This window comes from Rhea pennata, chromosome Z, assembly GCF_028389875.1.
Source record: "Rhea pennata isolate bPtePen1 chromosome Z, bPtePen1.pri, whole genome shotgun sequence".
Classification (NCBI taxonomy): domain Eukaryota; kingdom Metazoa; phylum Chordata; class Aves; order Rheiformes; family Rheidae; genus Rhea; species Rhea pennata.
In genome coordinates this window covers 71,683,871-71,705,309 of record NC_084702.1, presented here as the reverse complement: position 1 = coordinate 71,705,309, position 21,439 = coordinate 71,683,871, and the positions used below count along the sequence as shown (strand labels likewise).

General features: G+C 50.6%; 1 protein-coding gene across 4 annotated transcripts in view; it reads left to right on the top strand.

The window, feature by feature from the left end:
• Positions 1-21,439, top strand: part of CNTFR (ciliary neurotrophic factor receptor) — a 215,388-nt gene that overhangs the window by 44,458 nt on the left and 149,491 nt on the right. For 2 of the 4 annotated variants that reach the window (XM_062599511.1, XM_062599513.1), the window contains exon 2: positions 9,319-9,430. The exons of 1 other annotated variant lie outside the window; for it this stretch is intronic. The gene's annotated coding sequence lies outside the window, so the exon portion shown is untranslated. Of the gene's footprint in view, positions 1-9,318; positions 9,431-21,439 lie in introns of those variants that run through there. One more of the 4 variants, XM_062599518.1, reaches the window with a different exon arrangement.

Sequence of the window (21,439 nt, the reverse complement as noted above, 5' to 3'; positions counted from 1 at the left end):
GCCTAAACAACCAGTTGCTGCTTCATTTTCTGTGAAAACTGCAAGCAGAATGAATATAATGTGTTCAGGGAGCAATGCATTTCAAGGTTTCGCCTTGCAGAGGAGAAACATGATACAGAAAGTACTAAATGGATTTGTGCAATATGGCAATGATTGCAGAGTGGGGGGAAAATGCCAGCATTGGGGGACCCTGTGTGTGTCTCAGGCTGCATGGGACACCCCAATGCCTGAGGGATAGCTGGCCTCACGTCACTCCAGCCATGTCTTCCTAGTGTGAGAGCAATGCAGCTAGGTTAAGGTGTTTTTTATTATTATTATTTCTTTTTTATTTCAAGACTTCTCAGAGTTCAACTGTCCAGGCTGAGCATTCCCTTAACATTTGATGCCCTTTTCGCAAGGGTAAAGGTTTGCATCTGAGTTGTTGGCATTTGTTTGCTTTCCAGTTGGTCTCCTGTCTAGAAAGGTCTGTAAGTGGGGGCAGAAGCTGAGTTAGTTCCTGCTGGAAGGTAGGCACACTTGACTTGGTGTGCTGGATTCTTGCAGAAATCCCGTTTGAGGTATTTGCTCTCTATGAGTGAAGCTGTGCTGAGGGGCATAGCAGCCGCCCTGAAAGGCGGGGGAGAAAGAGAGCTAGTCTTAAAGGTATGCGCTAGACCTGAGCCTCACTAAAAACAGGTGTAGCTATTGCACAGCTGGAGAGGGCCCTTTTCCCAAGTTTTGTTGCTCTGTGATTGAGGAAGAAATGGTCTCGGAGATGCATCTGTGGGGAAGCAAAGCCAGGCTCCAAGGGTCACTTTGCAGCTAGATTGAGTGAAACACTTCTAACTTACTGAAAAAGTTTTAACTCCTGTTTGCATTGGCTCCAAAAATTATCAGGTGATTGGATCAAAGAGTCTTTTGATAATAGTTTGTCTAGGGAGAAGGATAGTGTGGAAAAGCAGCTTGTTTGGGGGTCCTAGCAGTGCAAGTGCTGCAGAGAGGGAGATGGCAGCATTAGATATTTGCAGGCTGTGCAAACTGTCCTGTTGGCCTGGAGCTTGATTACATGAAAACTTGGCTCTTCCTGGCCCAGGTGCCAGATGTGTGAGGAATCTCCTAGGTCCTCCCAGACTTGCCACCTCCCTGGGATGGTTCCTGGGGAATGGCCATGACAGACATCGCGTAAAAGCGAGTGCAGCAGCCATGGCTAGCAGGGAGGCTTCCTGCGGGATGGACCGGGGCAGTGCGAGGATGGAGCAGAAACATCCCAAAAAGCATCTGAAAAGAAGGCAGCTCCAGCTGCAAATCTGGAGGAGATAAAAACAGCGAGCGCTCGTAAACCCTGTTTGCTTTTAAGAAGCTGTCTGTGACTCAGTGCTCCTCTGTGCTTTGGAGACAGTGTTTGTGCAGTTCCTAACTCATCCCAGCCCCGTGGCTGGCACCGAGGCCCCAAATGCTCTTTTATCATGCCTCGCGGCAACATCAGCCTGGCTTTGACAAGCGGAGGACGATCGCTCCGTGCTTGTGTCGGCGGCCGGGCTCTCCCTCGCCTCCCTGGAGGGGCGAGGAGCCGGGGCCAGGCTGCGGCCGCAGCTCCGTCCGGCCCGGGAGGCAGCTCGGCGCGGATGTGCCGTGCCGGTTTCGCCAGTCGCCAGGGCTGTGCTACCCGGCGGAGGGGCTGATGCCGGCGGAGAGCTGGCTGCGGGCTGCACAGAGTTAAGCAGGCATTGACAGAAAACAGGAAGAGGACAAAAGCAAGCCTGCTGTAATTATGTAGCATTTATTATTAATACGCTGGAATTGCTGGAAGCAGCCTCTGTAATGTGAATACTGATACAGAGGTTCAGAAGACAATTTAGCTCTCATCTGTCTGTTTATTAGCTCCCTCAGCTCTGGCAGGCAGTGAACTAAAGCCTCATTTGCTCCTGCCTTGTTGTACCCCCTCCTCCTCCTCTCCCCTAAACTCTTTGCTGTTTCCATAAAGGAACCTGCTCTTTGCTCATCCTCCCACCGGGCGCCACAGCCGATGCGCGGCGTGATCTGAGACAGCAAAGCCCCGGCAGCGGGAGAGTTTAATCCTTGACCTGAGCATGTCTGTTCACCTGATGGGGCCCGCGGAGTGATGCTGGGCTGTGTGGAGCAGTTGCCTTTCCTAAAACAGAGTAATACCTGCAGCTTGTGCTTGCAGGAGATGTCCTAGCTCCTGGGGTTCAGAGCTGCTCAGCCCTCTGGGCTTGGCTTTAGGAAGGCCACGTTACATGGGCTGACGCTGCCTCGGCTTCTCCCCGACTTGCTGGATGGTAAAGAGATGGCAATGAGGGGAGAGCGCAGGGGGAGCTGTATGTTGCTTTAGGAAAACATGCAGAAGCTGGTTATGAACTAATTAAAGGCTGCTGAGGTGGGGAGAGCGAGGGGAAGTCAAATTGGCTGTCAGGAGGTGCAACAGGTTTCCTTTTTCTTCTGTGACATGGTAGCATCTGTCATTCTAGCTTCTGCCCAAGTTTGAGCTTCAGCCTGGAGGGGGTTTACATATCCCAGGCATAGAGAACATCCATTCTCCTTATGTATTATACAGTAGTTTAAAGAGGATTAAGACAATAGCTAATCTAAATGACGAATGATGTAGATTGCTCAGACTCTAAGCCACCAGGGTTTTCCTTGCTCACAGATTAGTCGGCTCGCTAGCTAAATATTGGGACAAACAGTATAAATCCACGTGGATAATTCTTTCTGGATTGAATAGGATAGAAGGATTTTGAAATGGATTTTGACACCATTCTGTGTTTCTCCACGGTATCTGTGGCTGTGTCGCTGCCACGATTGATGGTGAAGGGAGCTTGACAGCTGCTGATCCGCAGCACAGATGCCAGGGTGGCCGAGGAAATAAAGCATCCAGAGCCTCCGGTCGATGCCATGATTGGATACGAATGGTGCCTGGAGAGTGAAGTGATCAATGCAGCTTGCATCCCTGCCACCGGGATCCATCTATTACCTTCTTTAGCCAGGAAGAGTCTGGCCCAGACTTGGGGACTGCAGTAAGGGGAGACTGGGCCTGCCCGTAGTTAGTAACCTGGGATTTTCCTTGTGTGAACGGACCGGCACGACTGGTCCAGATTCATCATCCCTCCTGTCCTCAGCCCTGGGAAGCCAGCCTGGGAACCTGGCGTTGGAGCAGGGATCATGGCCTGTACAAGAAGGAGGCTTGTCTGAGCGTGGGACTGATAACAGCTTTTTCTGCTGCTCTGAAGCAGAAGGGTTTAAATCTCTTATTCATCTTCTGAGTCTGTCAGAACTGTGTCATATTTTTGACAAGCAAAAATGTCATTTGCTTCAATTTAATGAAAAACGTTTGTTTTTTTTCCTGCAGAAACTAAGAATTGTAGTTTCAATTGCAAATCTAAAAGCTCCTCAGGAGAAGAAAAAAACAATTTTAAATAGTTGTGAGAACTGGCTGTTACAAGAGACTTTTGGTTGGTGTTTTGGGTCTATGAAATGAGGGTCTGGAGAGCTTTCAATCATGTGATAGCTCCTTTTATGAAGCTTTCTGGGCACATTATTCTAATGAAGAAATCATTGCTGCTAGACGTCATCTTAACTAAGTGTGTCTATTCCAGTCCCATGCCGTTTTAATTCTTTGCTCTTAGGAGAAGCATGGGAGCATATGACGGGGCTTGACTCAGCGCAGCTGAAGAGCTGTACTGCTGGGTGTCTTGTCTCTCCTGGTGGCCCCCCCGTGTGGGAGATGTCCTGTATGTGTTTCCTCTGTGCAAAGCAAATATGCTGCAAATAAGCAATATATTCTGGTTTGGGGGCAAGGGGTGTTGCCCCCAACAACCCCATGGCGTTAAGAACCTACTCTGTAGAACACAAGTACCAGCTCTCTCCAAAGATACACAGGAATATATCTGCACCTGGATATTAACTGATCTCCCAGTTGAGCAGAATTGGGTTGAAATTCAGCCTGGACGATGGCTGGCCGTGGAGAAGGTCTGGAGGCTACAGCTGGTACTGTGAACTGAAGTCCCCACACTGACTTAGTAATGTGGAGTATTTTGGGCTGTAACAGTCTGGGCTGAAGCACAAGTCTACTTTTCCCAGGATTCTCCTCTTTGGGGACAGATCTCATAATCTAATTCCTTACTGAGCATGGGAAACTACAGTGTACTTCAGTGCTTCAGTGCAAGCTGGGAAGAAGGTGGAGAGACCTTGAGACTTCTCACCACCCTTGTTCCCCAGCTGAGGGTTCTTCTGACTTCATCCTGAGTCAGAAGCAGCTTGTTTAGCAGCTCAGTCTCCTGCTGCCTCGGTGGACTGGGGCTGATGCCCCTTGGGATCTGTCAGGAGGCTGGCTGAGTCATGTGGTAACATAGGTCTCAGAGATGCAAGCGAGGTCAGATGTTTGCTCAGAAATGAGATTGGAGATGATGCCACCATTGCTGACAAATGGCCTGTCATTACTCTGACTCATGGAATGAAGAAGGTAGTGATGGAAGAAACCTGTGAGGTCACTCGGAGCCTCTGTCCCTGGGGAGCCTCGCCTGTGCTGTGACTATGGTGTGTCTGTCACCACAGACTGTGGGTCTCTTCCCACAAGACTGTCCTGTGCCCATCTGTATAGGTTGGGTGCATGTTCAGCTGGTGGGAGTGCTGGTCCAGGGCAGCCTAAGCTCTTGCACATGGCCAAATTCAGTATCTCCTTCCTGCCGGGATGGTGTGCCCTTAACAGGTTTGGAGCCTATGGCATGTTGTCTCAAGACAGATGCAGACTGTCTTGCGATGAGTTGTTCTGTGCTTTCTGCTCCAAAGCCTCATCTGAGAGTCATCCCCGTGATCCAAAACACTTGAGCCCTGCAGTCCATATTGCTGTGATGAATCCCACTGGTTACAAGCACAAAGAGAAATAAAAGGCTGAATTCTTGAGTGTGCCGTAATTCCAATTTAGCGGTGATAGGAGCAAGACGAAGTCTGGAGCAGAAGCTTGTGTTCTTGGTGTGTTGCAATACCATTGTGATACACAAGGTGCTGTACTGCTGGGAGATGTTGTCAGGAGCTGGGCAAGCCCTGCTTCCAAAAATCACACCTTTGACACTAGTCTCAGCTGAGCGCTCCATGGTGCCTGAACATTGCTCGGAGCCAACTTGCTCAGCTCTGTCCTGTGCATGTTTCTGCTCTCTTGCTTTGAGTCTCTTCTCTTTCTTTTTGAAGAGACGAGCTCTTTCCTCAGCCACAAAAGGCTCCTCGGAGGTCTCTGGGACCTCCTGCAGTCACAAGTGATCGTGGGGACACCGTGTGTTTGCAAGCTGTGCGGGGAAAGGCTGAATTTCAGGGTCTGCTGGTGGCACGACAAGGGTGAGCTTTGTGCCTGGGTGAAGGAGAACAGGTGACTTTCTCCTTCTGGCTCTTCAGGGCTTTTATCCCAATATCCCATGGGAATGAGATGCGGGGCTGGAGGAGGCAGCAAGCTTTGGGATGGGGTTTCTGGCAGCTGTGCAATGACCCTGGAAAGGCAGAGGACAAGAGTGCCCCACTGCGGCGAGGGCTGCCGTAAGCCAAGGTCCTCCGGGATCCTTCCCACCCTTCCTTGCCTTTGCCACTGAGCTACCATTCATTTTTCACTCTTTTTCTTTTCTCCTCTCTTAACTGGAAGAAGTCCTAAATAAAGTTGCTGTCACTTTTATTTATGGGTGTGGAGGAAGAGACGGACAAAAAGCCTGTGTGCTCCTGACAGCTACAAAGGAGACGGCAGTTTTTCTTTGCTGGCGATCAATGCAGGCGCAGGCGAGCACCCTGCTCGGGCAGTCTGGGCGAGCGCGCTTGGCACCTCTGCCTGAGCGCCCGGGGGGGGGGGGGGGGGGTTGGGGAGGTCGGGTGGGAGCCGGGGTGGGGGGGGCTCTGGCACTCGGCCGCGGAGGTCTCTGCAGAGCAGGCTCTTCCAAAAACGCAGAGCACCTGTCCTCTAAAAAAAAAAAAAAAAAAAAACCAAGACCCCCCCCGCCTCCCCAAATCATAGATGCATGAACTGACTGCCTTAAAAAATCCATTGCAGGCTTCTTGTCTCCACATTGATTGGTTTCAGTGAGGTCAACTTTTTTTTTTTAATAACTTCTGGACTTCGGCAGGGAAAACTATTTCCTTCAGGAAATAATATAATTAAGGTTGCCTGACACTTCTGATTATAAGACCCTGTCTTCAGTTGCTTGAAACTATGCCAGCCTTTAACCATTTGGACTGAAGCTTTGCATGTCTCTGCCTCCGGCTGAATTTTTTTGGAAAATTTCAGCAGAAAGGGTTTTAAGCCACTCTCAGAATGCGGTTTGGGGGAGAAAAAGGCATTATTTTCTCCCTGGCTTGAAAAAAGAAACTCTCACAGTTGTTTTGCTGAAGAAAATCTGGTACCTCTGTGCTACAGGACCAGGGTCTGATAGTTGTCAGCAGTGTTTTTGGCCAGGTGTTGGGGATCTGCTCGTTGCTGACGCCACGAAAATCCACCCAGCCTGTGCCAAGCTACAAGCCTCTAAAAACCACTGCTGTGTGGGTGTATTTTATATAGCGTGTGCGTTGAGGTGCCGGTCTCGGTTCAAGTCTTCAAGAGCTGAACTGAGTTTTGCTCCCAGAGCAGGAACTGTGCTTCTTTAAGCCTCTCTGAGGATGAAACCTTCTCTCCAGCTCTTACGAGGCTTGGCTTGCCACTAGGAAAACATGGGCCTTGGCGTGTTTTGCTGTTGATACAAGTAAAACTCATCAATCGCTTATTGAGGTATCCCTGATTTATGCTGTCACTAGGGGAAAAGATTTTTTTGGCAAATGCTCTAGGCAGATTTTTTTTTCTTTCACAAGAAATGGCTTAGTAATGCATTAGCTTTTGCTGTAGTGTACAGATGCCTCACGCAGGTTGGAAGCTGCCCAGCCTGTGGCAAGGGGTCCATGTAGGGCCATGTTAATCTCAGGGATGGGGAATCGTGTGCTATCATGTCCCAGCAGCTCTGATAGTGGGAGCTATCAGAGCTGCCTGTTATCTTTTGGGGGCATTTGTGCATGTTCTCATGTCACTTCAAGGATTAGCAGTGCAGGGACACTTGGGTGCTTGTGACCATGCTATAGTAGATTCATGCTTTGCACAATCCCAGCGGGATCCTGGCTAAATGTCTTCCAATAGCCTTGTTTGGGTCCTGGCGGACCATAACCTCGCTGCAAAGTGAGCCACAGCATGTGGTAGGTGCTGGTTTTCTTTCAGGATGTTGCAGGAGTGGGAGGACCTGTTTAAATACCTAGTGCTTCTGCATTACAACGGTTGCAGGTACCTCATAACTCATCCTGCTGCTAAGGAAATTGTCAACATAATAGCAAGCAAATAGCTCTGCAGTGAGCCTGCACTGGTTACGGTTTGGGTTGTTCCCTGTTTTTGGTGTAGTCCGGCGTGCATATCTCCACCACCTCTGTGGCTGGTTTGTAGCTCGTGCTCTGAGCCAGGCTCTTCTGTGGGAGACCTACTTTGGGCATGCTGAACATCTCCAAACCCTGAACTTGACCCTGACATGGAGTTTCTGCACAGGTTCTTAAAAGGCAGATCCAACTCCCATGGGAAAGGCTAGCCTCACAGATCCTGTAGTGGGGTGATTTGTCCTGTTGGGATGGGCTGAAGGGTTGTGGAGAGGTGGAAGGGGACATTGATGCTCTTGGTGTGAGCAGATCTCCAGGGATGTCTCTCCCTGAGGACTTGGTCTGTTGTCCCCCACATAACACCCTAGTCCTTCCTTGCCCCATGAGAACTACATCTTTACCCCTTGACCAGAGGATGCTGCAGAAGCATCACTGGAGAGTGCTCAGCATTAAGGTCCCGTCTCCGTTGTTCCCTTGCCTGCAGGAGAGGGAACCCAGGCGGGGATGAACCAGCCTTACCGTTTGCTTCCAACCTGACCTTGTCAGATGAGTTTCATCTGCAATTTACAGCATTTTTAAGGAAAGCATTGACTTTGCAGAGCGAGATGGGAGGCTTGGTGTGGAGGAGCCCCCTCTCTTCTTCCTCGACAGTCGCTTGCCAGCTCTGGGATGCTTGGCAGAGCAGGTTTTGAGGGATGGGGCATTGCCTATGTTCAGCTTGGGGCAGCTGGAGTTAGGCTTTTCAGTGGCTGACACCTGACAAGCGTGATAAATTGCAGCATGCCACGCACTGCCGGCGTGACAAACGGTCCGTTTCCCTCCTTTTAAGCTCTGGGAAACTTTTTAATTATTTCCCGGCGCTTTGCAAATGAGAGCTTCTCAATCACGCGCCCAGTGGAGTTTGCCTTATTTATTTATATTTTGTAGGTCTTTAGGGGTGGGCTGGAGGGTTGTAGTTCTGCTTTCTTTAGCTTCTCCCCACTGCCTGGTCTGGGCTTTGGATGAGGTCCCACGGAGGGTGTTGGCGGAGCTTGTAGGTTGGGTACTAATTAAAGAGCACTGTGCTCCGGGCTTGGAAGTCGCTGTCGCTGTTGGGAAAGTGTCTCCGCAGCAGCGACGCTGAGACTTTCCTCTTGCTAGGGGAGTTTGGCTCCTTCCCTCTGTTAATAATGCAGAACCGTGAGACTTTTTAAAGCATTTAAGAACTGCGTGCGCGTGTGAGGGAACAGCCCAAGCCACAAGAGCTGGGTAATGAGCACAAATCTTCTGATATGACTGATGATTTGTCTAACTCGAAAAGCATATTTGTTGCTCTAGGTGAAGGCACTGATGCTGACAGTAATGCCATGGGCTCCACTGCGCCTGGTTGCGTGTCGGATGCAGCACAAGTCCTTGGTGTCCGTGCTGCAGAGGCGCACACGCATGCTTTCCTCCTCGTGCTCCTCGGTCCAGCAGAGTTGGCCTCTCTGTGTGTGATTTTAACACATGTGTGAGGCTTTGCAGGATTAAGGCTTAGCCAGTGCAAGACCTTGTGGGCAAACACCTTGGTGCTGGGTTGAATTCTTGCAGTTACTGCACTGTTTCGGCTAGGGAGTGTTGTTGTCCGACTTCAAAGAAGGTCAGAAATGCTCTAAGCTGCTGTTCCTGTTTTGTTTTTTCTTTCCCCCCTCCTTTTTCTTATTTGTAAATCAAAATAATTAAGTGAATACATGCTTTGGGGCTGGACCGTGACGCTCATGCAGGAGGGCTTTCCATGCAGACTAGCTGCATGTTGACACTAGTTACCCCCAGCTGTCAGGGCTGTAAAACAGAGATGATCTCCTTCCTTCAGTTGTTTTTTAAAAATGAAGTGAATATAGAGCTTCACCTGATAACCTGACAGGTTGTTCTTTTTCTTTTTTCTTTTTTCTTTTTTCTTTCTTTCTTTTCTTTTCTTTTTTTTTTTTTTTTTGGTTAAAGAAAATTGCAGTTCTGAGCAGCAAGGGTTGGTGGCTCAACAAGCAGCAAGGAGAATCCCACAGAGTTTGATGAGAAATTGGGGACGCCCCAAGGACTCTGGACTTGTGGAGAGGTAAGAGGTGGATTAAAATGCTTATTTGGTTTGTTCTTAGTCCATGTGCTTTGGAGCTGAGAGCCCAGGCAGGTGGGATGTGTGTGCTGCAGGGTCCTTGAGCTTGCTGCAGTCAGCCTGGCCTCAGTCCCCAGCACTGCCCAGCTATGGTGGTGCTGCAGCGAATGTATCTTTTGCCTAGGGCAGAGTTTATTGTAATTAAAATGCAGCACTGCATGCACATGGTAAGATACTGCTCCTTGCTTTGGTGTCTCAGCTCCCCCAAGGAGGATGCAAACTGCCTAATGTGTGACCTTATGCCATTGGGAAGCGAGTGCTGTGGTCAGAGGAGTTGTCTCATTTCTGGAACTGGTTGTGTACGTGCTTTGTATGGGGCTAGGATGCTGCAGCTTTGCCTCTGGAGGTGTTTGGGGTCATCCTCTCCACTGCTGGAGGTGCCAGTGAGCAGGGCTGCCCTGTCTGGGGATGCTGGCAGCCGCAGCCTTGCTGGGGTCTGGGGCAGCTGGTGCGCTGTGGTGCTGTGCTTGGAAAATGAAGCTGATGAATTAAAATGTAGCAACTGCCTAAATACCAGAGAGGAGGCAGTCTGAAATGGAAATTGTTGTTTTGCCTAACGTAGCCTCCCACTTAGCTAGAATTGCAAGGTTTTAATTGCATTGATCTTGGAAAAGGCAACACTGAAGAGCGGAAACTGTTCGCCAAAATGTCAGAAAGTATCATGAAATCACAGCTTGTGCTGATGGGGTCTCTTCCCTCCAGAGCTCTGCTGCGCTCTCCCCTGTGCATGTTTCCCAGGGATGTTTTGCAGCCCTGTTCATCCTGTAGCAGCCAAGTCCTTGTCCTCTGAGGCACTGGCAAGGGCAGAAGTGGGCACTACAGAAGTTGTTCGGTGTTTATTCCGGTGCTGATGCCACAGGAGCTTGGCCCTGCACGTGCCAGCTAGGCTCCCCGCAGTTTTGAGCTGCTTCCCACTGCCTCCATTTTCCAGTTGCCCAGCCAGTTCCTCTCCCGTCCGCAGTGCGGACCAGCCTGCTGCTACGATTCCTCGCTCCTCTGCAAGTAGAGAGTGGCTCTGGGAGGGTATGTCACTAATAATACCAATTACCATTACACACTGGCTACAAGGTACGCTGGCAGTAATGGGATCCGAGGGGATGAAATGAAAGCAATATAATATGCTGAGATAAATTAGCGTTGTAAAATTAGCCATGGGTCTAGCCAGGGAGCTGACAAATGTGTCGCAGCTTCGTTACAAGCTCTGAGCTCTACCGAATTGGATTTAGTGGCCCAGAGCAAAGCAGACGGGACTGAGGGGAAAAGAGTTTATTAGGGGTCTCCTTACACACGTGCTGATGGTTAATGCTGCTTGTTTCCCTCCTTGGCTTTGCTGAATGATATGTCCCCTGGCGCTCACTCCTACACGGCAGCGGAGGAATAAAAGCCCAGCGCCGCTCACGTGCTGTTGGAAAAGCCCGAGCCTGGCAGAGAGATGAGTAGGGAGACGGAGCAGCAGCTCTGCCTGCGTTTTGGACCTTCGAGAGGGCAGAGGGCTGGTCTCTGCTTCCCACCTTCGGTGCAGCTCAACCTGCTTGCCCACGGGCTGGGCTCCGTTTGGGACATGAGGATTGCACGAGCCGGGCTGGTCAAAAGGGGGATTTGCCCCTAATAACGGGTGCGCAACCCCTTTTCAGTCCAAAGGCACCTGTTATCTTGCCCGCGCTGGGGCGGCGGGCGGAAGCAGGGAGAGGAGATGCTTTCTGTGCCATCGGAAATGGATGTGGCCAGTTCCCGTGGAATCAGCTTCCTGGGGGCTAATTAGACAGAGAGAGAGATGGGCTCAGCTGGAGGGAGGTGCACGATCTCCCCTTCTCTGCCAGCGAGGGATGAATGGCCAGCAAGAGCCTTTGACAGATTAGTAAATGCAGGCTAATTGCATGCTTAATGGCTAGCAGGTTATGCAGGATCTGGGGAGGGGCAGGCATGAACTAGGTCTGGCTTAATAAGGCATGGCATGTAGCTCATTTTAGGGGGGAAAAAAAGAAAAAATGTGTGTGTGCATGTGTGGAAAGTCTGACCATGCTAAGCCATACTCTGCTTTGGGGCTTGGGAAGGGAACAAGGCTCGGCGGGCAGAGGGCTTGTGAGGGGTCTGTTGCTGGAGCAAGCAGGGCACGAGATGCAGCTGAGACACTCTCAGGATGTACCAGCCCCGGGGCAAGCCGCCCTGGCAGAGCTAAAGGGGCCATGAACTGCAGCAGGATAGAGGGAGCCGCTAGTGCTGACTTTGCTTTTGGAAAATTAGTAATGTGGGACCCCAGCAGGGAAGAGGAGGAAAATGAGGTAGTGGGTGGAGGGCTAGTAGCAGCATAAATAGAAATGCAACTTCTTGTGTTCTTGTGCAGCAATGATATATCTTGTTTTTATTGACTTTTTTTTAAACCTCTAAAATACGTTGTAGATTGATCTACAAGTCTGCAAAAAGCACCTTTTTTAAAAAAAAGTCTAAAGCAATTTTCTGCCTGCTTCTTGTGGTTGGCTCTGAAGAGACACATGTTTTCTTGTCCTCTTTGAGCTTGGCATGCTGCCATGGTAGTAGGAAGTTTAGTAATACTCGAGCTGGATCGATTCAAGACCATTATCTGTGCTGCCTGGGACTCAGCAGAGGGGGAAAAATGCTCTCCCAAACGCATCAAAGCCCTGCTCTAAGGACACATAGTTGAGCTCTATTTATAGATGGTCAGATGTCTTGCCAAAGCCCTGCTGCTGTCACTTGGTTACGCAATTTTTTGCATGTCTAGCAGTGTTTGAGTCGGAAGGAGAATCAGTTTTACCTTTCAGCTTAGAGGTGTTCACTCCAGAAACAGCCCACAGCAACACTGCTTCTGGGTGTCTGTTGCTCTTGGGCTTTGTCCTTCCTCCAGAGTAGGGATCTGTGTAAATAGGCGGGAAGAATGAAGTGGATGAGGTATATTGTAGATGCTCAGGAAATCAGTGGCCGAGGTCTGAATACTAATCTCTCATTCCTGTTCTTGAATCTTCATAGACGTAGATCTTCACAAGAGTGCTGGTGGGAAGGGACCTTGCGGGTCTGTAGTTTGGAGCAGGAGTATCACCACTATTTTGAGTTAGTGTGGCTGTTTAGCTGAATATGGTCAGTTCAAGGATGGATATCCTCCACCTTTTGAGGTACCTGGCTGTGTCACCCTCCTGGGAAAGAGGTTTTCCTACCGTTCACTCTAAACTTAAACATCCCACGCTGCAATCTGTAGCCATTGCCTTATTACTTCTTTTAAGAGTTGACTCTTTTATCTCCCCTTCGGATAGCTGCAGGCCGTGATTAGATCTCCTTAGCCCCATCTTTGTGGAACCAGACAAATCCAGCATCCTCCGCCTCTCCTCACAGGACACATGTCTCAGGACTCTGACCTTTTTTGTTGCGCTCCCCTGGACCCTGTTAAGCTTGTCCGCATCTTTCTTGAACTGAGTGCCTGTAGGTGGACACGGTAGCTTCATTAGCGGATATTAGCTTCTCTTAACCAGGATGTTGTCTGCTTTATTTGTAGCAGGAAAGCACTACTGTCTCCTGGTCAATGCTCACAGTAACTTCCAGGTCTTTTCCAGCAATGCTGCTGCTCCACAATTGGCTCCCAGCCTAGATCAGTGCCTGAGGTTATTCCACCCAAGTGCTGAACTTGCACTTCTGTTGAACTTCATGTTGGCCCAGTTCCAAAGGTTTCCCAAGGCATTGCTGAATCAAAAGGGCCCAGCCCAAAACCTTTAAGCCTCCCTTATGGATTGATGTAGGTGGGGGTCTGAATCTCAGCTGTTGCAGCAGACCTGAGGGGAAAAAAGTTTTATATTTATACCTTGCTGATATTTTCAGTGTTGTGATAATACCCAGTTTAGTGTGCCTTGTAGTTGTGCCTCCTTACCCATCCAGGCATTTGAATGAGTGTCAGCCATGCAAACTGCTGGTTTGGAGCTGTCTGGCATCCAGGTCAGCACAGGTCTTGCAGTTTATATTCATGCATATCTCCAGTGAGTGTGTGGTTTTAGGGGAGAAGGTAAAGAGGACACAGTGAAATGAGTTAGCAACAGTTCTTGGCTTAACTTTAAATGATCATGAGCATTCCTTTATCTTGGTGTCCATCCTTAATGGACTTGCTCTATCTGAAGCATCATGAAATTGGGGATGGGAGGAGGGCAGAAGGGGAGGAACTGCTTCATTCTACCTAGCTTTGAGTGTCATTGCTAAAGAGGATCTCCCTTGGTTATGACCCTGGGAAGCTATGTCCTGATGTGGCTTTGCAGGTGCAGTTTTATACAGCAGATTCACTAGTCCAGAGCCAACCTCTGAACCAGGAGATTGAGGTCAGACATGGTCTCTCAGGGCCCTACCCAGTCTGGTCTGGAAAGCCTTTAAAGGATAGGGCTGGCGTGACCTCTCTGGGCACCTGTGCCAGTGTTTTAAGTGCCCTTGTGGGGAAGAAGTTGCTTCTTACATGCAGTGGGAACCTCTCTTGTTTAAAAAATATTCCTGCTGAGAGGAGCCTGGCTCAGTCTGCCCAGTAATCCTCCCCTTGACTATCTTGGCCTCTGCTCAACTTACTCTAGTTCATAAATGTCTGTTTTGTCTTGGGAACCCCAAAGCTGGGAGCAGAGTCTAGCGAGTGCCAGGTAAAGAGGGATGATCACTTTCCTTAGCAGCTGTGCTGTTAGTGCAGCCTAAGATGCCTTTGGGGCCCCTCTGCTGCCAGGACATGCTGCTGGCTCAGGTCCACCTTGCTGTCTGCCAGCACCCGTATTGGCATGTGGTGGGTACCTATATGTCCCAGCCTTATCATGCCTTGGCAGTGGGTGGAGTGCTTTGGGTTTGTGTGTGTGTGTGTGTGGTTTTCTTGTTTGTTTTTCTTTTTTTAAACGTGTTCTCTTGATTGTTTGTACAATAGCTGCATGGCTGCTTCTCCTGGGCTGAGGGCGCCAACCATTCCCGAGCCTGCAGAAGGGGAGACTTCTCCTCCACGCGGCGCCTATCATCACGTGTTTGCCTGCATCATTTCTGCAGGATGCCCCAAGCATCCTTCGCACTCTGCCTAGTTTTAGTTCGCCTCCAGAGAGCCGCTCGCCGTTGCCCATATATTCCTTTGAGGAGTGGGCGAGACAGGAAGCAAATACCTTTGTTACAAAACCACATATGGGCTTTCAACTGGCGGTGACACTTCCCCAAGATATCTGTCTAGTGAATGTGCTTGTTTGTATTCATAGGCATGTTAGTTACTCAGGTGGGCCATGGATGTCAAGAAAGATGTCAATGTCAGGACAGGCCTTTGATGCAAAGCTTTTCAGCTGTTTGGTATGACTGGTAGCGGATGAGACTCTAGCATGCTGAGAAGGTGTGTATCCACAAGGAGCTGCCTGCTGGGGCTGGTACAGGACCTGGAGCTCCCCGGAGAGAGGCCGTAGGAGTGATGGAAGGAGGTGACTTAGGGCTGGCCCAGCATCAGCGGTGGCTTTGAACAGCTGGCTGTACTAACCTAACCCTAGTAGCCTCTGACATGGTCCTACCAAATCTGGCAGGCAGTCCCTGGGTGCTGGAGAGGTAATGGGGTGTTACCAAGGTGGGTAGCTTGGAAGGGGCTGAGGAGATGTCTGGGTTGAGATCCTTGGGGAGGATGCCAGAGTTTTTCTACTCCAGAGCTGCAGTGTGACCAAGATGATCATTTGGGAAATGAAATGCCTCTCTAATGGAGGCAAGCAGTGTTTCCCCGTTAAAAGAAAGAACTGTCGCAAGAGGGGCAGTGCGGATCCCTTGCATGGACATCCCTCTTGTGATGAGAGCAGTGAGATGGAAAGCAGGAAGGGCAGCAGCAAGGCTGTTTATCAGGAAGAGAGACTGCAGTGTTGGTGCCACATCTTGGCAGCTTCTTTTTTTATTAGTTTTCCCTTTAGGATGAGTCTCTTTCTAATTGCTGAATGGCTGTAGGAAGCCTCTGCCAAGGCCCTGCTACTCCAATGCAATTTATAGCACATGCCTGCCACTCGGCATTCGTTACAGCTCCTAACAAGGGTGGTTTGATGCTGCTTTTCAGTAAGATCACATATTACTTGCCCTTCTCTCTTCCCCTTGCCCTAAATTGTTGCACTTGCATTAAAAAGAAAAAAAGGGCCATGCACATGGAGACTGCACAAAATTTATGGATCAGAGATTTATGAGTGGCTGGGATGCTGTATTTTTTCCCTGTGGTGACACTTTATTGCCACAAATTGCCAAACAGGCAAGGTTGTGCGAGTGACAGCAGGCAGAGCTGTAAAGGACAGGAACAAACAGCAGCAGGAAAAGTACCCAGAGGAGAGGGGGAGGTCAGGCAGGAGGCAGAAGTAAAGCAAGGAGGAGGACGGGCCGTGCATCGGAAACCGGCTTGCTTTGCGGCGAGCTGCGTGGGTGAAGCCCGGGAAATCGGTGGGAGCTGCGCTGCTCTTTGCTGCACGCGTGCCCACGTTTCCAGCGTGGTCGGGGAGCAGACATGTAGCAAAAGCAAGGTGGCCGGTGATCCGGCCCGCGTCTGCCTTTGGGTGCTGTAAGCATTTCCCCCAGACTCACTTGCATGTCTCTGCAGGTTGAATTTTTCTAGTGGAACTGGATTTTCTTTTTTTCTTTCTTTTTTTTTTTCATTGCTGAGGACTTTTCCCTGGGTTTGGCATGTTGCAGCAGCATCAGAAGGGAGAAGCCCTCTGTCAAGGGCAGAAGATGCAGGGGCAAGCGGGCTCCTTAAAGTGAGATTTCATTTTCCTTCTTGATGCCCTTTATCCCCAGCTGCTGCTTAGACTGCAGTAAGGCCGCCTCAGGGTCCCTGCGCTTGGCTCAGTGTGAGCAAACAGCAAAGACCTCGAGCGACCCGTATCGTATAGAGCAGACTGACCTAGCCTCCGCCGAGACGGGAACCAAACCTCGAGCAGGCAGGGCTGAAGGATGCTTGTTTTGACAAACCTCTCCTGCCCGAGGCTGGTTATCGCAGATGAAGCATCAACAGTGCTGAAGTAGTAGCCCCTCTGAGCAAATCTTGGGAGCACCAGCAATCCTGGGAGAAAGTTTGCAGCATGTTTTCTCGGTTTGGGTTTTTAGTGCTCTGCCTATGCGCTGGAGGAGGGCTCACCATGCTGCCTCCTGTCTGCAGGCAGACCATGGGCTTTGGTGTGATTTGGAGGCACAAGGCTAGTAGCATGCATTAATTGATTTTTTTTTTTATATATATGTATATAATATATAATTTATATATATAAAGTACTACACAGTATATTTTTCTGTGTAGCTGAAAGAGAAAGAGGTGTGCTGGGGGTGGCATTCAGAGTGCTAACATGAGATGCTCTGCCTTGCAAATAGTTGCTTTATTTGCATGTGTTATGGCAGGGAGCAGAGGGGGGAAACGTCCTGATTTGCCCTTTAGTGGAACGAGGTGGTCACTTACACCTATCTATACTGATATTTTAATGTGCTGTACGGTGGGGTTGTGGGGGAAAGCGGGGGGACGAGCCCCGGCCTTTGGCTGGGGCGGGCGTCTGTTTTGCGGCTGAGCGTCTGCGGCGGTCCTTCTGCAGCATGCTTTGGCTTTGGTTGAGCGGCTCCGTCGGCACCCGTTCGCCCCAGTTAGATCAGCTTAACTTCAAACGAATGCAGAAGCTGAAAGGCTGGAGATGGGTGAGGTATTGGGGATGCCACTCAAAGCCATCGGAAAGCTGTTGCTCCATTGTCCTGGCAACAAAACGCCACAGGAAGAACGGAGAAGTGCAGGGGCTCTGGAGCCACGGACAAAATTGCGTTGAACTAGCAGTAAAATGTACTACGGCCTTGGGGCTTGCTGCACCAGCCTGACGGAGTTGTGGGCTGGCCTTGCAGATGGGGCCAAGGTAGCAGAGAGAAAGATGGAGCAGGGACGGCTTCGTGGTGCCCTTGCACCTTGGCGTAAGGCAGTTTTGCTTGTATATTCCCAGGCTAGTGAAAGATAATTTCCTCTGGATCTCAATGCCGTAAGTCAGGTATTTAATCTTGCTTGAAGGGAGCATCTCTAACGTACGCAGGCCATCATAAACAATAGTAAGCAATCGATAGGCTAAATCCTGAGGTCTCTTCGGCAGGCTTTGGCAGAGTAAAGGTTGACAAAGTGCTGAGTAGTTGCCCGAGACTTCGGCCCCGCGCTGAGGGCGGGAGGAGTGATTGATTTATTGATGATGCATTTCACTATGAATCTAGTCTGTCTCGTACTTGGGAATAGTCATTTGGGTGTAAATCCTGCCTGGGCTGCTGTGAGCAGGTAGCTTCTCATAAAGTGGAGATGGGCTGAAATTTTCAGATGGATGCGTTATCTGGTCTAAAAGGAAAAAAAAAAAAAAAAAAAAGAAATAGTTTTGGATCGATGGGAATAACTTGCGTTTTGTGTTGTGTTTGGCAAATAGCCTCAGCCGAGCAAAGTGAAAATCCACTTATGAGAAAGATCAAGCGCTCGCTTTTGACGCGACGTCTAGCTCTCGTTTCAAGCCGGCGTTAGGTTTTCTTTCCAGACCTGAAAAAGCCGGCCGGGTTTCAGAACAGCCCCCTGCGAGCCCTTCTCCTCGCCCTCTGCGTCTGGCTTCTGTGGCGCCGCTTAAACGCCGAGCCTGTCTTGGTGTGAACTCCTCTTTAATTTATTTCTAGTTCGCCCAGCGGTACGACGGCTCGGCCGCTGGCCGTTGGGCTGGGGGCTGGGAGAAGGGGGCAGCTCTCGCGCCGTTGGGTTCGCTTGCTGGCCGGTCTGATGGTCCCTCCCCAGATGGGGCTCCTGCCTCGCTGGACCACCGAAACACTTGCGAGGAGCGTAATAGCCAAGGAGAGCATCTCCCCTGTGCAAGTTCTGTTAGCACTAGGTATTTTTGCAGCCAAAGAGCAGGGAAGCTTGTTGGATGTGCTCCCCCGAGTGACCTCAGCCTGAAACCCCAGCAGCTGGGCACAGCTGCACCCGCGTTCTGGAATCACGGTCTCTCCCTCCCGTAGACTGAACAGCTTCTTACTAACTCAGCAGAGGGGGGGGGAAAAAAAAACAAACCCAAACTACCCTCCCTATCGCCTCCACAGCTAAGGTTTTCTCCCCTCCGTTGGTGGTGATTCCTCTCCTCTGCTTTGCTTTGCTGTCCGGCTGCCACTCGCTGCCCCGGCTCCCGGAGGCCGTGTTTGCTGTTCCAGCGCTTGGATACGCCAGCGGTAGGTGCCATAGGAAATCGCTCAGACAGATTTGTACGCGTGTATGTGCCTCTCTAAGTATTTCCCATTAATTAACGGGCACTGGAGTCTGTCGTCTGTAACGAGCGCTCACTGGCAGGTGATAAATCGCTTGGATGACGAGATGGCAGCGAAAGCTGGGCGAGCTGCTACTGTCAGGGCTGGATTTGGGTGGGAGGGAGAGGGGGAGATCCATCACTACCCTGGATGAAAAGAGGTGTGGAGAAAAGCCAAACAGCTGAGCGAAAGATCCCGGAGGTATCTCGCCCGCTCGTGGCGGAGGAGCCGTCACTGCACGCTCCGACGGGCTGGAAGACAGGAATCCTGACGTGTACCCGGCGCTTACAAAGCGAACGCCAGGCTGCTTCCATGCAGCTCTTCGCCATGGGGAGAAGTGGGATCGGGCTTGCGCTGCGGCAGTCTTCCTCGCCTGCCTGGAGCCCAGGCTGTTGCCTGGAGACCTTGCTGAGGGAAAGCTGTGCTGGCACCAAATTGTGGCCTCCAGGGTAGCAGGAGCAGGATGAGGGGTGATGCTGGAGCTACATCTGGAGGAAAGGCGAATGCTTGCGCCTGTCTCACCCAGTTTGGAGGGAGAGCTCCTTCTCCCCCCCCCCCCCCCCCCCCGATCTGGAGATGTGGCTCATCTATTGTGAGACAAGTGACCTTGGGTGCTTTGGGGAATGTGATTTCCTCTCTTCCGAGTCTTGCTCCATCCCCAGTGGGGCTAATCCTTACTGCTGTTTCAGGAAGGAGAAATTTGGACTATACCATGCAAACTGAGTGCTGTCGATCCATCCTGATTTGGGCTGGCATGCTGAAGCTGAGTGCAAGTTGCACTCAACAGGACTTGAGCAGTGGGAGCAGAGGTCCTATATGGAGCTACTGGGAGGGACAGCATGGGTGCTGGGTGCCCTGCAGGCACCCTGCAGGATCATTCTTGCCCCTGGGACCTGTGGCTGTTATCATGATGCAGGGGGAGTAATCTCTGTTTGCTGGGAAGAACTGAATTATCTGCTTCCCCAAGTGAAAAAAATAATAAAAAAGTGCCTTCCACTAGGTCATGAGCCATTACCTCGAGGGGCCCTTCATCAGCTGATGAATTCTACTTAATAAAATAAATACTGAGAGAAAATGTAATTGGATTTCATTTATTACCCAGTTCCGCCTAGCAGCCCCAGATTATACAAAAGCAATTAGAGAAAGCTCTCCATTAATAGCTATCTTCAAGCCGCCCAATGGGCTCATTCCATCAAACCTTCTGGCTCGTGTAATTTCCTTTCTTGGATCCCGCTCCTGCCTGGGGGAGGGATGCGGGGTGCACAGCGCCATTGCCAGCGGCCCGTAAACAAAAGCAGCCCTGTCTCGAAAGCCTGCGGAGGCAGCATCTTCCCGAGAGCGCCCTTCAGCTGGAGGCTCTCCTGATTTGGAGAGAAGAGCCAGAGCCACCTGGGCAGCTCTGTGCCAGCCTGCATCTTGGCAGTGTTTTCCTAGGACTGGGAGGCCCCCAGGGGAGGAGAGCCAACCTTCCCCTTTGCTCCTCAGGCGCCGCTTGAGAGATCCCAGTTCAGCCACAGGGCAAATCTCTGTCCGTCTTGGCTGGCACCAGGTATGCAAAGCCCTTCAAGGGAATGAGAAGTACTGCTGCACCTCAGGGTGCAGCTGCCCGTCCTTGGGGCCGGTCTCTCCCCTGATGCCAACAGTTCATATGGCAGGACCCTTCCCTGTCAGTCTGCAGAGGAGCATGATTCCCCCCCTCCTTGCTTTTCTCTGGGAATGCAACCAAAGAAGTACTGAGCAGTGACTGGGAGCCTAAGCTAAGGAAGGGAAGAACAGCTCATAGCGTTTCTCTGAAGGTCCTCTTGGCAACGCAGGCGTCTGCTTGAGGCCTATCATGCTGCAAGGACAGAAGTCTGGCACTTGTGTTGCTGTTGTCGCTGAGGACAATGTGCAGGTTAAGCTGCAATGAAGGCTCATCCCTGTGTCTTCGCTCCTAACCCATGCTTACAAGGATGGGTGAGAAAAGGCAATTATCATGGAAAGGGCTTGCACAGGAGAGATGCTGACAGATCTGGGTGCACAGTAACTGAGCCTGGTACTGCCCAGGGGTGGGAACAGAAGGGGATATGGTGTGTGCACATGGGGATTAGATCAGGTTTGGCAGAGCTGTTTTCTTTGTAAGCTCAGGGCAGTGAGGATAGTCTAAGAAAAAAAATAAGTCAAAAATCAACAATGCTGTCTCTCACTTTTGAGAGCAAAGAGGTGTCAAGGGCTTTGCTTGGCCTCGCTTGGACTGCTGAAGTTGTTCCTGAAGTCTAGTGTTCATAAAGCCAGGCTCTGCCCCTTCCCTGGAAAGCGAAGGGCCACCTTTCTTCTCTTTTCCTGTGTCAGTGCAGTGTGTCTCCAACCTAGAGAGAGGCTGCGCTAGTTGTGCTGCCTTGCTTGGGGTCCCTCTCATTTTAGGGGGAAGGTGTCCTCCTAGGGCTCTCTTGGCAGGGATGGGACTGCACCCCAAGTGAAGAGAAGGGATTTTGAATCTGTCCACCTTGCGGGACAGAGGTGAGAGGAGAGGCCTTATGACTGAGGGACCATAGGAAGCACCAGGTTCTTACCTTGATGGGCAACACTGCCTTTGTGTGTTGCTTGTTGTTGCCCGAGAAGTGAGCACTGTTTTCCCATTTGGATGATTGATTCTGCACAAGTTGATGTTTTGTTCAAATCTGAGTGACTCGGCAGGGTTGCTGCCAGCTCTCATCTGTGCGT